Source organism: Pecten maximus, chromosome 14, assembly GCF_902652985.1.
Source record: "Pecten maximus chromosome 14, xPecMax1.1, whole genome shotgun sequence".
Classification (NCBI taxonomy): domain Eukaryota; kingdom Metazoa; phylum Mollusca; class Bivalvia; order Pectinida; family Pectinidae; genus Pecten; species Pecten maximus.
In genome coordinates, this window is record NC_047028.1 from 3,368,296 (window position 1) to 3,381,865 (window position 13,570).

The 13,570-nt window shown below is 40.1% G+C and overlaps 1 protein-coding gene across 3 annotated transcripts in view; it reads right to left on the bottom strand.

Moving 5' to 3' along the window:
* The window catches only part of LOC117341667 (protein Mo25-like), a 37,684-nt gene that overhangs the window by 23,211 nt on the left and 903 nt on the right, over positions 1-13,570 (bottom strand). The gene's annotated exons all lie outside the window — the stretch shown is intronic.

Consider the following 13,570-nt stretch of genomic DNA (forward strand, 5'->3'; position numbering starts at 1 on the left):
ATGTACAGTCCAGATCACATGTTTGGATGGACTAGGAGTTAGATGTACAGTCCAGATCACCTGTTTGGATGGACTAGGAGTCAGATGTACAGTCCAGATCACATGTTTGTATGGACTAGGAGTCAGATGTACAGACCAGATCACTTGTTTGTATGTAATAGGAGTCAGATGTACAGTCAAGATCACATGTTTGGATGTACTAGGAGTCAGATGTACAGTCCAGATCACATGTCTGTATGGACTAGGAGTCAGATGTACAGTCCAGATCACCTGTTTGGATGTACTAGGAGTCAGATGTACAGTCCAGATCACCTGTCTGTATGGACTAGGAGTCAGATGTACAGTCCAGATCACCTGTTTGGATGGACTAGGAGTCAGATGTACAGTCCAGATCACATGTTTGTATGGACTAGGAGTCAGATGTACAGTCCAGATCAACTGTTTGGATGGACTAGGAGTCAGATGTACAGTCCAGATCACTTGTTTGTATGGACTAGGAGTCAGATGTACAGTCGAGATCACCTGTTTGTATGGACTAGGAGTCAGATGTACAGTCCAGATCAACTGTTTGGATGGACTAGGAGTCAGATGTACAGTCCAGATCACATGTTTGTATGGACTAGGAGTCAGATGTACAGTCCAGATCACCTGTTTGGATGGACTAGGAGTCAGATGTACAGTCCAGATCACATGTTTGGATGGACTAGGAGTCAGATGTACAGTCCAGATCACATGTTTGGATGGACTAGGAGTCAGATGTACAGTCCAGATCACCTGTTTGTATGTAATAGGAGTCAGATGTACAGTCCAGATCACCTGTTTGTATGTAATTGGAGACAGATGTACAGTCCAGATCACATGTTTGGATGTACTAGGAGTCAGATGTACAGTCCAGATCACCTGTTTGGATGGACTAGGAGTCAGATGTACAGTCCAGATCACCTGTTTGTATGGACTAGGAGTCAGATGTACAGTCCAGATCACCTGTTTGGATGGACTAGGAGTCAGACGTACAGTCCAGATCACCTGTTTGGATGGACTACGAGTCAGATGTACGGTCCAGATCACCTGTTTGGATGGACTAGGAGTCAGATGTACAGTCCAGATCACCTGTTTGGATGTACTAGGAGTCAGATGTACAGTCCAGATCACCTGTTTGGATGGACTAGGAGTCAGATGTACAGTCCAGATCACCTGTTTGGATGGACTAGGAGTCAGATGTACAGTCCAGATCACATGTTTGTATGGACTAGGAGTCAGATGTACAGTCCAGATCACCTGTTTGTATGGACTAGAAGTCAGATGTACAGTCCAGATCACCTGTTTGGATGGACTAGGAGTCAGATGTACAGTCCAGATCACCTGTTTGTATGGACTAGGAGTCAGATGTACAGTCCAGATCACATGTTTGGATGTACTAGGAGTCAGATGTACAGTCCAGATCACCTGTTTGGATGTACTAGGAGTCAGATGTACAGTCCAGATCACCTGTTTGGATGGACTACGAGTCAGATGTACGGTCCAGATCACCTGTTTGGATGGACTAGGAGTCAGACGTACAGTCCAGATCACCTGTTTGGATGGACTAGGAGTCAGATGTACAGTCCAGATCACATGTTTGGATGGACTAGGAGTCAGATGTACAGTCCAGATCACCTGTTTGTATGGACTAGGAGTCAGATGTACAGTCCAGATCACCTGTTTGGATGGACTAGGAGTCAGATGTACAGTCCAGATCACCTGTTTGGATGGACTACGAGTCAGATGTACGGTCCAGATCACCTGTTTGGATGGACTAGGAGTCAGACGTACAGTCCAGATCACCTGTTAGGATGGACTAGGAGTCAGATGTACAGTCCAGATCACCTGTTTGTATGTAATAGGAGTCAGATGTACAGTCCAGATCACCTGTTTGGATGGACTAGGAGTCAGATGTACAGTCCAGATCACATGTTTGGATGGACTAGGAGTCAGATGTACAGTCCAGATCACATGTTTGGATGGACTAGGAGTCAGATGTACAGTCCAGATCACCTGTTTGGATGGACTAGGAGTCAGATGTACAGTCCAGATCACCTGTTTGGATGTAATAGGAGTCAGATGTACAGTCCAGATCACCTGTTTGTATGGACTAGGAGTCAGATGTACAGTCCAGATCACCTGTTTGGATGGACTAGGAGTCAGATGTACAGTCCAGATCACCTGTTTGGATGGACTACGAGTCAGATGTACAGTCCAGATCACATGTTTGTATGGACTAGGAGTCAGATGTACAGTCCAGACCACATGTTTGGATGGACTAGGAGTCAGATGTACAGTCTAGACCACATGTTTGGATGTAATAGGAGTCAGATGTACAGTCCAGATCACCTGTTTGGATGTACCAGGAGTCAGATGTACAGTCCAGATCACCTGTTTGGATGTACTAGGAGTCAGATGTACAGTCCAGATCACCTGTTTGGATGGACTAGGAGTCAGATGTACAGTCCAGATCACATGTTTGGATGGACTAGGAGTCAGATGTACAGTCCAGATCACCTGTTTGGATGGACTAGGAGTCAGATGTACAGTCCAGATCACCTGTTTGGATGGACTAGGAGTCAGATGTACAGTCCAGATCACCTGTTTGGATGTAATAGGAGTCAGATGTACAGTCCAGATCACCTGTTTGTATGGACTAGGAGTCAGATGTACAGTCCAGATCACCTGTTTGGATGGACTAGGAGTCAGATGTACAGTCCAGATCACCTGTTTGGATGGACTACGAGTCAGATGTACAGTCCAGATCACATGTTTGTATGGACTAGGAGTCAGATGTACAGTCCAGACCACATGTTTGGATGGACTAGGAGTCAGATGTACAGTCTAGATCACATGTTTGGATGTAATAGGAGTCAGATGTACAGTCCAGATCACCTGTTTGGATGTACCAGGAGTCAGATGTACAGTCCAGATCACCTGTTTGGATGTACTAGGAGTCAGATGTACAGTCCAGATCACCTGTTTGGATGGACTAGGAGTCAGATGTACAGTCCAGATCACATGTTTGGATATATGGACTAGGAGTCAGATGTACAGTCCAGATCACCTGTTTGTATGTACTAGGAGTCAGATGTACAGTCCAGATCACCTGTTTGGATGTACTAGGAGTTAGATGTACAGTCCAGATCACATGTTTGGATGTAGTAGGAGTCAGATGTACAGTCCAGATCACATGTTTGGATGTACTAGGAGTCAGATGCACAGTCCAGATCACATGTTTGTATGGACTAGGAGATAGATGTACAGTCCAGATCACCTGTTTGTATGGACTAGGAGTCAGATGTACAGTCCAGATCACATGTTTGGATGGACTAGGAGTCAGATGTACAGTCCAGATCACATGTTTGTATGGACTAGGAGTCAGATGTACAGTCCAGATCACATGTTTGTTTGGACTAGGAGTCAGATGTACAGTCCAGATCACCTGTTTGGATGGACTACGAGTCAGATGTACAGTCCAGATCACATGTTTGTATGGACTAGGAGTCAGATGTACAGTCCAGACCACATGTTTGGATGGACTAGGAGTCAGATGTACAGTCTAGATCACATGTTTGGATGTAATAGGAGTCAGATGTACAGTCCAGATCACCTGTTTGGATGTACCAGGAGTCAGATGTACAGTCCAGATCACCTGTTTGGATGTACTAGGAGTCAGATGTACAGTCCAGATCACCTGTTTGGATGGACTAGGAGTCAGATGTACAGTCCAGATCACATGTTTGGATATATGGACTAGGAGTCAGATGTACAGTCCAGATCACCTGTTTGTATGTACTAGGAGTCAGATGTACAGTCCAGATCACCTGTTTGGATGTACTAGGAGTTAGATGTACAGTCCAGATCACATGTTTGGATGTACTAGGAGTCAGATGTACAGTCCAGATCACATGTTTGGATGTACTAGGAGTCAGATGCACAGTCCAGATCACATGTTTGTATGGACTAGGAGATAGATGTACAGTCCAGATCACCTGTTTGTATGGACTAGGAGTCAGATGTACAGTCCAGATCACATGTTTGGATGGACTAGGAGTCAGATGTACAGTCCAGATCACATGTTTGTATGGACTAGGAGTCAGATGTACAGTCCAGATCACATGTTTGTTTGGACTAGGAGTCAGATGTACAGTCCAGATCACATGTTTGTATGGACTAGGAGTCAGATGTACAGTCCAGATCACTTGTTTGTATGGACTAGGAGTCAGATGTACAGTCCAGATCACATGTTTGGATGGACTAGGAGTCAGATGTACAGTCCAGATCACATGTTAGGATGGACTAGGAGTCAGATGTACAGTCCAGATCACCTGTTTGGATGGACTAGGAGTTAGATTAAAGTCCAGATCACATGTTTGGATGGACTAGGAGTCAGATGTACAGTCCAGATCACGTGTTTGGATGGACTAGGAGTTAGATGTACAGTCCACATCACCTGTTTGGATGTACCAGGAGTCAGATGTACAGTCCAGATCACATGTTTGGATGGACTAGGAATCAGATGTACAGTCCAGATCACATGTTTGTATGTAATACGAGTCAGATGTACAGTCCAGATCACATGTTTGGATGGACTAGGAGTCAGATGTACAGTCCAGATCACATGTTTGGATGGACTAGGAGTCAGATGTACAGTCCAGATCACATGTTTGGATGGACTAGGAGTCAGATGTACAGTCCAGATCACCTGTTTGGATGGACTAGGAGTCAGATGTACAGTCCAGATCACCTGTTTGGATGGACTAGGAGTCAGATGTACAGTCCAGATCACCTGTTTGGATGGACTAGGAGTCAGATGTACAGTCCAGATCACCTGTTTGGATGGACTAGGAGTCAGATGTACAGTCCAGATCACATGTTTGGATGGACTAGGAGTCAGATGTACAGTCCAGATCACCTGTTTGGATGGACTAGGAGTCAGATGTACAGTCCAGATCACCTGTTTGTATGGACTAGGAGTCAGATGTACAGTCCAGATCACATGTTTGTATGGACTAGGAGTCAGATGTACAGTCCAGATCACCTGTTTGTATGGACTAGGAGTCAGATGTACTGTCCAGATCACATGTTTGTATGGACTAGGAGTCAGATGTACAGTCCAGATCACATGTTTGTATGGACTAGGAGTCAGATGTACAGTCCAGATCACATGTTTGTATGGACTAGGAGTCAGATGTACAGTCCAGATCACATGTTTGGATGGACTAGGAGTCAGATGTACAGTCCAGATCACATGTTTGGATGTACCAGGAGTCAGATGACTCGTGTGTGTGCAGTCAATGCTGCATTACACACATTCTGGCTGACCCTACTCCACAAGTCAGATCAATATTGGTGTGCATGCTAGACACAAGTAAATCTCACTCTAGCTTTAGTGCAACAGGTAGAAGCCCAAGTATGCTGATTTAATTGAGTTCAATGTGTTGTCTCTCGAATTATTTTCAGGAAAGAGATATCATTGGAAGGTCAGATGTAAACATTTCATTTACACTCAGAAATTACAGTACAGTATGTGTTATAGCATCAAATCACTTAGTATTTAAAAAAAAAAAATGTTTGTACAAGTTTCTGTCAACATTTTGCAATATGACCTGTAGCTGCATATGATAATTCCTATAATTATCAACATATAAATACACAGTATATGTATACCCTGAGCATAAGTCTATTGAAATCTGAATAGCTATAATATATACCGGTATATATATATATTCTAAATGCATTTCATTTCACCATTTAAACAAGAAAATTGATATTCATATTGGATTGATATACAAACCACTCATCAATCATCTCAAGTTTGGTTTAATGTACCTGTAGCCCAAGTCACCAGCTGCTAGATAAATAGCTGAATAAACAAGATTACAACCTCAAACAGCCTCCCAATATTATCAGCTTCCGATCGATCATGATTCAGTGTTGTTTTTTATAATAGCCCTGACTTGATGATAAACATTATGTTGTATGTTGTCAGAAATTGGAGCAGAGACAACATTTGACAATATATAAACATCCAAATTCTAATTTACATCAATAAAAAATGTATATACCGACCTTAATACAAGTTTTAATTGATCATGACTACTGTATAAGAAATGTGGCCAGCGATCAGACCTGTTCTACATACACTGTACTGTGACCAGTTATCAGACTAGTTCTCGTACACTGTACTGTAGAACTGTGACCAGTGACCAGACTTGTTCTATACTGTATTGTAGAACTGTGACCAGTTATCAGACTTGTTCTACACTGTATTGTAGAACTGTGACCAGTGACCAGATTTGTTCTACAATGTATTGTAGAACTGTGACCAGTTATCAGACTTGTTCTACACTGTATTGTAGAACTGTGACCAGTGATCAGACTTGTTCTACACTGTACTGTAGAACTGTGACCATGCAGTTATCAGACTTGTTCTACACTGTACTGTAGAACTGTGACCAGTTATCAGACTTGTTCTACACTGTACTGTAGAACTGTGACCAGTTATCAGACTTGTTCTATACTGTATTGTAGAACTGTGACCAGTGATCAGACTTGTTCTACACTGTATTGTAGAACTGTGACCAGTTATCAGACTTGTTCTACACTGTACTGTAGAACTGTGACCAGTTATCAGACTTGTTCTACACTGTACTGTAGAACTGTGACCAGTTATCAGACTTGTTCTACACTGTATTGTAGAACTGTGACCAGTGACCAGACTTGTTCTACACTGTATTGTAGAACTGTGACCAGTGATCAGACCTGTTCTACACTGTATTGTAGAACTGTGACCAGTTATCAGACTTGTTCTACACTGTACTGTAGAACTGTGACCAGTTATCAGACTTGTTCTACACTGTACTGTAGAACTGTGACCAGTGATCAGACTTGTTCTATACTGTATTGTAGAACTGTGACCAGTGATCAGACTTGTTCTACACTGTACTGTAGAACTGTGACCAGTTATCAGACCTGTTCTACACTGTACTGTAGAACTGTGACCAGTTATCAGACTTGTTCTACACTGTATTGTAGAACTGTGACCAGTTATCAGACTTGTTCTACACTGTACTGTAGAACTGTGACCAGTGATCAGACTTGTTCTACACTGTACTGTAGAACTGTGACCAGTGATCAGACTTGTTCTACACTGTATTGTAGAACTGTGACCAGTGATCAGACTTGTTATCACTGTACTGTAGAACTGTGACCAGTTATCAGACTTGTTCTACACTGTACTGTAGAACTGTGACCAGTTATCAGACTTGTTCTACACTGTATTGTAGAATTGTGACCAGTGATCAGACTTGTTCTACACTGTATTGTAGAACTGTGACCAGTCATCAGACTTAATCTACACTGTACTGTAGAACTGTGACCAGTGATCAGACCTGTTCTACACTGTATTGTAGAACTGTGACCAGTTATCAGACTTGTTCTACACTGTACTGTAGAACTGTGACCAGTGATCAGACTTGTTCTACACTGTACTGTAGAACTGTGACCAGTGATCAGACTTGTTCTACACTGTATTGTAGAACTGTGACCAGTTATCAGACTTGTTCTACATGTACACTGTATTGTAGAACTGTGACCAGTTATCAGACTTGTTCTACACTGTACTGTAGAACTGTGACCAGTACGTGATCAGACTTGTTCTACACTGTATTGTAGAACTGTGACCAAGATCAGACATGTTCTACACTGTATTGTAGAACTGAGACCAGTTATCAGACTTGTTCTACACTGTACTGTAGAACTGTGACCAGTGACCAGACTTGTTCTACACTGTATTGTAGAACTGTAACCAGTTATCAGACTTGTTCTACACTGTATTGTAGAACTGTGACCAGTTATCAGACTTGTTATACACTGTATTGTAGAACTGTGACCAGTGATCAGACTTGTTCTACACTGTATTGTAGAATTGTGACCAGTTATCAGACTTGTTCTACACTGTATTGTAGAACTGTAACCAGTTATCAGACTTGTTCTACACTGTATTGTAGAACTGTGACCAGTTATCAGACTTGTTATACACTGTACTGTAGAACTGTGACCAGTGATCAGACTTGTTCTACATGTACACTGTATTGTAGAACTGTGACCAGTTATCAGACTTGTTCTACACTGTATTGTAGAATTGTGACCAGTGATCAGACTTGTTCTACACTGTATTGTAGAACTGTGACCAGTCATCAGACTTAATCTACACTGTACTGTAGAACTGTGACCAGTGATCAGACCTGTTCTACACTGTATTGTAGAACTGTGACCAGTTATCAGACTTGTTCTACACTGTACTGTAGAACTGTGACCAGTGATCAGACTTGTTCTACACTGTACTGTAGAACTGTGACCAGTGATCAGACTTGTTCTACACTGTATTGTAGAACTGTGACCAGTTATCAGACTTGTTCTACATGTACACTGTATTGTAGAACTGTGACCAGTTATCAGACTTGTTCTACACTGTACTGTAGAACTGTGACCAGTACGTGATCAGACTTGTTCTACACTGTATTGTAGAACTGTGACCAAGATCAGACATGTTCTACACTGTATTGTAGAACTGAGACCAGTTATCAGACTTGTTCTACACTGTACTGTAGAACTGTGACCAGTGACCAGACTTGTTCTACACTGTATTGTAGAACTGTAACCAGTTATCAGACTTGTTCTACACTGTATTGTAGAACTGTGACCAGTTATCAGACTTGTTATACACTGTATTGTAGAACTGTGACCAGTGATCAGACTTGTTCTACACTGTATTGTAGAATTGTGACCAGTTATCAGACTTGTTCTACACTGTATTGTAGAACTGTAACCAGTTATCAGACTTGTTCTACACTGTATTGTAGAACTGTGACCAGTTATCAGACTTGTTATACACTGTACTGTAGAACTGTGACCAGTGATCAGACTTGTTCTACATGTACACTGTATTGTAGAACTGTGACCAGTTATCAGACTTGTTCTACACTGTATTGTAGAACTGTGACCAGTTATCAGACCTGTTCTACACTGTATTGTAGAACTGTGACCAGTGACCAGACTTGTTCTACACTGTATTGTAGAACTGTGACCAGTGATCAGACTTGTTCTACACTGTATTGTAGAACTGTGACCAGTGACCAGACTTGTTCTACACTGTATTGTAGAACTGTGACCAGTGATCAGACTTGTTCTACACTGTACTGTATTGTAGAACTGTGACCAGTGACCAGACTTGATCTACACTGTATTGTAGAACTGTGACCAGTGACCAGACTTGTTCTACACTGTATTGTAGAACTGTGACCAGTTATCAAACTTGTTCTACACTGTATTGTAGAACTGTGACCAGTGATCAGACTTGTTCTATACACTGTACTGTAGAACTGTGACCAGTGATCAGACTTGTTTTACACTGTATTGTAGAACTGTGACCAGTGATCAGACTTGTTCTACACTGTATTGTAGAACTGTGACCAGTGACCAGACTTGTTCTACACTGTACTGTATTGTAGAACTGTGACCAGTGACCAGACTTGTTCTACACTGTACTGTAGAACTGTGACCAGTTATCAGACTTGTTCTACACTGTATTGTAGAACTGTGACCAGACTTGTTCTACACTGTACTGTAGAACTGTGACCAGTTATCAGACTTGTTCTACACTGTATTGTAGAACTGTGACCAGTGATCAGACTTGTTCTACACTGTATTGTAGAACTGTGACCAGTTATCAGACTTGTTCTACACTGTATTGTAGAACTGTGACCAGTGACCAGACTTGTTCTACACTGTACTGTAGAACTGTGACCAGTGATCAGACTTGTTCTATACTGTACTGTAGAACTGTGACCAGTGATCAGACTTGTTCTACACTGTATTGTAGAACTGTGACCAGTGATCAGACTTGTTATACACTGTACTGTAGAACTGTGACCAGTTATCAGACTTGTTCTACACTGTACTGTAGAACTGTGACCAGTTATCAGACTTGTTCTACACTGTATTGTAGAATTGTGACCAGTGATCAGACTTGTTCTACACTGTATTGTAGAACTGTGACCAGTCATCAGACTTGTTCTACACTGTGTTGTAGAACTGTGACCAGTGATCAGACTTGTTCTACACTGTATTGTAGAACTGTGACCAGTCATCAGACTTGTTCTACACTGTATTGTAGAACTGTGACCAGTTATCAGACTTGTTCTACACTGTATTGTAGAACTGTGACCAGTGACCAGACTTGTTCTACACTGTACTGTAAACTACTGTGGCCAGTTATATAAATTATCAGACCTGTTCTAACGTGAACATGAAGCTGCTTTTGCAGCATGCTTGTGTATTGCTTCATCACCTTACAAATCATCTAGCCTCATCTCTATACAATTAAATTTGCATGGTTATTGCATGTGAGTCACATCAGCTTTTGTTCCCATATGAATTGAGGCAGGCACTAAAGCATCATTTGCATTAGTCTTACTCACAATGAAATTTTACATTTTTATTAAAGGGACAATCTAGTGAATGGAAAACCGACTTGGGATGCAACACAGTCTATAGTGAAGTTTGAATTTTTCTAACCCGATAGTTACAAAATCCTTTACTCATACAACGTTACACTATGGTGTTCCGTCTGACAAACCTGACATGACTTTGGCATGCCACATCAATTCAGCGATTATTTTGGATTACCAAATGGATGGGTCATTTTCAAGAAAAAAAAAACTGTCTGTAATATAATCTATGGGTCATGATCATTTATAGAAAGTTAAAGGATTTTTCTGAATCATGTACATATGTGGGTCATTCAGGAAAATTATGGGCCAATTAATGCATATGGCCGCCTCCAAAATGATCCCTGCAATTACATGTATATACTGCAGTAATCATTAATACGGTATATGATAAAGTTATAATTGGATAATTGGTTAAATTACACCTAATTTGTCAGGGCATACAGTTTGACACTTGAATTCTAGCACATTTCAGAAGTCAAAACATATGAATCATACCAGTATACAGTGTACTTCAAGGTGGGGAATGTCATTGACACCATGCAGAGGTCTGTCATACCGTATACTCCAAGGTGGCATGGGGATTTAATATTGTCATCAACAAGAAGATTCAACTTATTTTTTTAGCAAGTTAAATAAAGATCAAACTCCTTGGAAGACTGTAACTATATAATTATATAAGTACACCATTCAAGATTAGACGAGTGTGAACCAGACCATTGGTATCAAGCTTAAGCAGGATATTATATTTTATAACCAGAAACTGCTGGACCATTTTTAATTAGAGAAAGACTTGTTCGAATCATGACACTAAATGGTTAGTCAAATGATAACTTAGAATGATGTCATGTACGTACATTAAGCTCAACAAAGCAGTTCAGATCTTCTGACATCATGGCAATGTGTCCTGTTCTAAAAATCTAAATAGCTGACGGTTTCAGCATGTAACGTACAAGAAAGGGAGTAGTGTGCCCCCACCGGAGATCGAACCTGTGACCCTCAGCTGACTTGTCTGCTGCTCTATATATCAACTGATCTAAAGGAAAATTCCCCCTTTATTAAGCACAAATTTAAAGCTATAGCTAGAATGTGATCTGTATCGATCACTATGTACACAATTAAAACGAAAACTTGCCATACTATGAATGACTCATCTGTAACTAGTAATGAAGTCGAACTAGTACATGAAATTTTCATGAAAATATTTATATAAAATATTGACTTTTAACAATTTTGATAATAAGTTTAATACAAGGGCGTGGCATTATATAAAAACATCATTATGAAATTCTGTTTAGTTTTCATCAAAATAATTCCAAAAGAATAATGCATGGATTAAAGTAAAACAAAAAAGCAAAAAGATTGTTTTTTGTTTGCCAATTACACTAGCTAAAAATGTATATGCATGCCATTTCAACTGAATGCTAGACATAGAAATTTTAAAGCTGACACATTATATCATCTGTAGCTATATTATTTTTTAGCTACATATGACAGCTCCAAGAATAACCAGGTGACAGACTATATGTGTGGAATCCACCATGTTATTGATCATGACTCCACCAATTTTGTTATGTTGCTGTTAAAATTTGGAGATAAACAGATTAAGAAGTATATATATCTGAAGGCATAGGAATGAAAAATTAGTACAATAGCTATAGTTACATGAAAAATATGGCCAGTGTTCCGGGAAACGACTTAGTAACAATAATAATTGTCTTGTTTTCACTATCATAATTGTAATTAAGGAAACATATTGGTAATTGTTTCGACCAACTCGTTATTATTTTAACCTACCGATATATATGTATACAAAAATAACAATTTTTGTCGAATATAATATTACGTTTTCATTATACACATAACACATATATGTAGTAATTCAATTAAAACAGACCATCGTTTTCGTGATGAAACATTGCAGATCCTATATGCATTTAATGAATGTGATTGAGTGACAATGTCACATAAGTGAGTCAATATTAAACAGGATTTCAACCAGGTATTTTTATGGTTATTTTCAAATTAATTAAAAATTTGGTATGCAAGGCTCTCTTTGAGGGTATGTTTTTGTCTCCCCACAATTATATTAATCAAGGACCGTGTATCTGACATCTTGACTTTTTTGAAAGGACATAACTATTTGACATCAATTTCAATATACCAGTACATACAGTGTATGTACATGTAGCAAAACTGGACTGGGCTAAGCATCGATATCTGTGGCTAGGTAGCTCAAATGGTTAGATTGTCTAGAGCTTGAAGGTCCCAGGTTCAAGTCCCAGCCTTGGCATTTGCCAGTGCATTTTTTCTCTCATTACATTTGGCACTCAATAATACCCACAGAGGTGGCATATGTGTGAGTCTTTGGGTGGAAGACTTCGCTGAAGAAGAGAGGAATGCAGTGAAATGGGACTGGGCCTAGTATACGTACTGGTAGCCAGGCTAAGCTCAAATGGTTAGAGTGTCCATCTAGAGTTCAAAGGTTCCGGGTTCAAGTTCCAGTCTGATCGGTGCACATGTATTTTTCCTCTACTGTTACAAGCATTGTATATATGTCTGACCTTCAGATATGTGACTTTCTGAAATTAACTAAATGCTCTTCTGTATCTAAAGTTTGAATGGAATTCTTGAAAATACTCAAGGTCCTTTTTAAATTCTACTTTAAAAAAAGGGCTATAGGGACCCACTTGAAAAAGAACTTCGTCTGTATACGTAGAAGTCCACCGACTCAAAATCCAAATGGTCCTGGCTATATATATCTAAACTTGTCATGATTTTACTTTTGGTCTCTGTCATGCTTAATCCCAATTCTCAAGCCATCAGATTTTTTTCTATAGGAAAATGACATGGACAGTCAGAGGTAAACCTAGTTATATTATGCAAGTGGTATGGACAGTCGGAGGAAAGCCTAGTTATTTATGAGTCATATTTCTATTGACATTGACTATGCAACACATATACCGACACAGAACCAGCTGCACAGTATATATTTATCTTATTATTATTTATCATTGTATACTTTATTAAAG